The following is a 5,098-nucleotide window of genomic DNA, read 5'->3' as shown; positions in this document are numbered from 1 at the left end:
TCAGCTGCCCTCCACTCATCCACACACTTACCCTTTGGTCATGAGAGAGTCCTCAGACGTGAAGCCCAGCTCTTTAGTGTTTGATTGTTGGCAGCTCCCTCTATGGTTCAGATACTCCTCGAGTTCAGGCACACTGTTCAAGCATCAAAGTTTGCTGGACATGCAATGCACTAATCATCCTCTGAGACATGGCACCTGTGCATTTGGGTTGAGCAGCATAAAGTGTTCTCACAACTCACAAGTCTAATTCTTCATTTGAAATAGCCTTCAACCGTGAAGCGAGAGGCTGCTCACCATCAAAGGGGATGACATTGATTATCAGGAGAGAAGTTGAAACAGGGCTCTCTCCTGGGGAGTTTGGTAGTGCAGACAGGCTGCATCTATAGTTGCCCCTGTTATGGGTCTCATAATATTTAAAGATGGCTTGAAGGCCTCACATTCGCAAAGCCCCTCACCCCCACTGCGCAGGGGCGACCCTTGACTTGGAACCCTCCCCTGACCAAGCCGGACTGCCCTGAGGGATCTGGCCCTCCCCCCATGCACCACTCCCCTCCGCCCAGCACTTGTGCAGCAGCTTTGGTGCCCTCGAACTGCACGCCAGAAAATGTAAATGCCTACTCACCTTCTAATTCCCCCTCAGTAGCCATTGCACAACTTTTGAAAAGGAGTACTACTCTACACCTGCGTGACTTTCTGCTGAGAAATTGGGTAATTTCCGGGAGGCCACTACATTCAACTTCAATCTCATTAATGAGATTCAAATATATGCAAATTTGGGTTAATTATACTCTTGCCATTTTTGGGCGAGATCCGGAACTCGCTATTGAGAGCGGGCTGGGTAACTTGGTTAACATCTTCTTCAGCCAACGTAATGGCATGCTCCTCAAAGAGAGTGAGGATCCCAATATCAGCCACTCCACCCGTGGTCAGGGACCTCTCCTTGTTGTTCAGTGTGAACTTGTCCGACATAAAGACAAATGGAGAGAGTGTGAGCAGAACGCATGCCAAGGCAGAAGATAAGGATGCCTGTCATGTGTGTGTGGGGAGTAGAGCCATGGACGGGATAATGATGCGAGCTCTGAGGATCTGAGAATGATGAAGATGTGAAGGTGTCTGAGAGAATGACTGATGGTGTCCCTTGAACTGGCTGTGTGTGAGGTGAATCTGAATGTTTGATGACCCTGAATTAACAGTAATTAAATTGTGGACTTACCCTGACAGCACGGATCAGATCATTCATTTTCTTCCTGCACTGGCTGGCAAACCTCTTCTGAATGGACTTGGCATTGATCAGCTTTGCCAACACCTCCCAAGCTGGAGTAGTGAGATCAAAGAACAAAGAACAATGTACAATACAGCACAGCACAGGGTCTTCAGCCCTCCAAGCCTGCGCCGACCATGGTACCTGTCTAAACTAAAACCGTATGCACTTACGGAGTGCCTTTCCTTTCATTCAAACCCTATTCATATATTTGTCTAGATGCCCGTTAAATGCAGCTATTGTTCCTGCTCCCACCACCTAGATTGGTGGACCTGCGGCCATCACAGGGGTAGAGGCTAGTACGGAAATCTTCCACGGCATTCAGCCTGTGACCCAGGGAGGCTTCATATCATATAATCATCAAATCTACGGCATGGAGAATGGCCCTTCAGCCAAAACTGGTCCATGTCAACCAAAAAGCCCACCCAAGCTAACCCCATTTGCCAGCATTTGGCCCAATAGAATCATAGAATCTATGGCATGGAAACAGGCCCTTCGGCCCAAACTGCCGCAAACATATCAGCCACGATTGAATGGCAGAGCAGACTTGATGCACCTTTGTCTTTATGGTCACTAAATTTGCGTCCTAACATCTTCTCTGTTTTCTGGGCCATTGCTTACCTGCAGCAGCCCTGGTCTGCAGACATGAAGGAAGCCTTGCTCTGCTACGCTTTAAATATAGCGCCCAGAGTAAGAAAGCAGTGAGGTCACATTGAGGCGAGCGAACCCGGTCCACGTGCCAGTGATCCAATGGGTTTCATGTGGATGGATATTTAATTATCTCTGAAGTATATGATACAGTGTAAAAACACACCATCGTGATCAGCAGGAAAAACACTCCTTTCAATTCCTACGGCTGCACTTGATGCGTAGAATGGAAAATTCCACCCAGGGAATATGAAATAATTTAATAGAGAATTTAACATGTTGTTGAAAAGGGGAGGACATGAAAGTACAGAGGAAAGTACAAGGAAATTAAATTCAGGTGGAAAATAAACACCTGCAAAGGTCCAATTGAATGATTCTCTCCTCTGTGTTAAATTGATGCAAATATGTTTCACATAAAGATAAAAGAGGCATTACCACACCAGGCCTAAAACAAAATTAACCTTTTTCATTCTATTTAATGTCTTATGCTAAGCTTTTGGTATCAAACGGAATAATTAGTATTCAAGCTTTGAACATAGAGCATGCATGACTCAGTGGTGCAGTTGACTCAACTCACTTGGGCCAACAATGTTGAGCAGTTATTTAGTTCTGTTTACTTATGGGATATAAATAATATAATTAATGGATTAACACTAGGGATCCTTGGTGCATTTGCATTGCCTTTGAAACTTGGGCATTTCAGTATCAAAAGACTATTTTGTGCATTTAAATCACACAAGCTTTTTGTTTGGATACAAAATACAGTGGGGGCGAATTTTACATTTGGGAGACTATGTACTGAATACCGCAAGTGTTTTACGTGGACAAAAACGGTGCAGATCACAGAATGATTCAGATCCTATTATTAGGCTAGCACAAGCGCCACATAGGACCAGCACAATTCCAATGCATGCTGACCCTCATCCCAGCCAAGATTATGGCACTGGTTGCGCAGGAGCATACGCGTATCATTGATGGGTCAGCTGGGGCCAGAGGGTACCTAGAGGGATGGCCTGGATATGACCCATACAACCCATGGCATTAAGTTCCCAGTGGCCAGTAAGTGGCGTATGGCTGCCTGGCAGGCTGCGGCAATGGCGGTCCGTGCCTGGCCACCCCGTCCCTTCGGCCCACCTCCTAGCTGTGCCTCCGCTACTCCTCCGTGCCCTGGCAGAAACCCCCCCCCCCCCCCCCAGCCAGCAGCACAACTGTGAGCACACTATAGCGATGTGTTGGACACTGTTTGTACCCTCTCCCGCACCCTCAGAAGCCACTGCACCTGTGTCACGATTTGAAATACCACAAGTGAACCTCACCGACACTAATTCCTCCTGGCGAAGGCGGAGCATCGCAGTGGGACAGGAAAATGCTGTGTCAGGCCTGTTAATGATATGTCAATGACCTTTTCTGTATACTTTGCATGCCCCCGCAGGCGTGAGGTGTAGAACGCCACATTTGAGGGACCGGAGCAACGCCAACCTCGATTTTTGGCTAATGCCAAATTCCCTGCCCAATCATTTTTCCCGATTACGACGTCGGCTGACAGAGAATCGCGCCCAGTGTTTTTCCATCTAGATAACAAAGGATTTAATTCTTTCCAAAATGAATTTCAGGTTATTGTGGTTCTGTTGATGGATCACTCAGATTCGAAAGGTTGGGCGCGATTCAACCAAAAAAAACTTTGAAGTGTCATTTTGGGTGAGTTTGGCTGGCTTTTTGGGTGAGATCCAGATCCAAACTTAGTCATTTTTTTGGGCCTTCGGGAGTGTCTCCCCCATCTAGCACACACTTGGAAATGAACATTACTCCCCACCAAGTGAGGATACCCCGCTATGGGCTGCTCCTAGCCCCCCATCAGGACAACCCCACCCTCCCCTCCAATTTGGCCCACCCCCCACCCCCGATTTCTGCACTTCCCTTCACTTCTCAAACTTTATGAGGCCCCTTCATACCCCCCCTCTTCTCCCCTTCCACCCTTCATACCTCCGTCAACCCCCTTTTCATGGGCATGGCTCCCATCAGGCCATGACCCTTGGCAGTGCCCATGGAACACTGGTAGTGACAGTTTGACATTACCATGATGCCTGGTTGCCAAGGGGAGCGCAAAGGTACTGTCCTGTCCCTGAACACTTGGGGATCACCAATTGCCTCCAAGACCCCCAAGTGGCAAACACGGCTGGTTTCTGCTTGTCGAGACCAATACAAATCAGCGCTGAGTAAATCGGTGTGGCAGGTGACTCCCTGGTACCAGGAGAACGCGACGTCAAGATTACCTTGCATGTTTTAAATGAGCCTAATCATAGATCAGGATAAAATATTATTATTTTCATTGCTGCACATGCCATAGTGAATCTTAGCATTGTCAATCTCTGTTCAATACAGTAGATTTTATAACTTTTCAAAGCCTGCTTGAATATTTTGTGCATGCACACACAATGGGAATGGGTCAATAGGCTCACACATTTGACACTCTGAATGGGATTAGGGCAGGTGAAGAGGGATGGCAACTTGCGAAGCTGGGTGATAAACGTCAATGAATGTACCCGTACATAATATCACATATCCAGCCGAGGTCCCAGGTTTGATCCCGGCTATGGGTCACTGTCTGTGTAGAGTTTGCACATTCTCCCCATGTTTGCATGGGTTTCGCCCCCACAACCCAAAGGTGTGCAGGCTAGGTCGATTAGCCACACTAAATTTCCCCTTAATTCGGAAAAAAGAATTGGGTACTCTAAATTTATAAAAGAAATATCACCTATCCACCACACCACCAACCTCTCACACGGTCCACTGCACCACAACCCTCTTTCTTACCCAGCAGCATTCTCTGACTTCAGGACTTAACTCCTAACATTCAGACATGTCACCTCACTCTCACATATCTTTCACTGATGGCAGCCATGTACCCACCTCACTCTGCTTCAGCTATTCAGCTTTGGCAGGCACAGAATCACTGCCTCTCTGCACTCTTGCAGGACCAAGTGCCACATCATGGAAGGGAGCAGAGAACCGACAGGGGCCAGGGGCACCTTCTAAGAGAGGCATTTAATATGGTAGGCCTTGTCCAAAGAAGATAATATAGGGCTCTCACTGGCACTCCAGCTGATGAGTTCCCTGTCCACTCAATTAAACCCCATCCAACGTGCTCGATTCAGTGTAAAATTTTCTCATCGTCATTTTGGGCGAGTT

The sequence above is a fragment of the Scyliorhinus canicula genome, chromosome 8 (assembly GCF_902713615.1).
Source record: "Scyliorhinus canicula chromosome 8, sScyCan1.1, whole genome shotgun sequence".
NCBI lineage: Eukaryota > Metazoa > Chordata > Chondrichthyes > Carcharhiniformes > Scyliorhinidae > Scyliorhinus > Scyliorhinus canicula.
Note: the sequence above shows the minus strand (reverse complement) of the source record.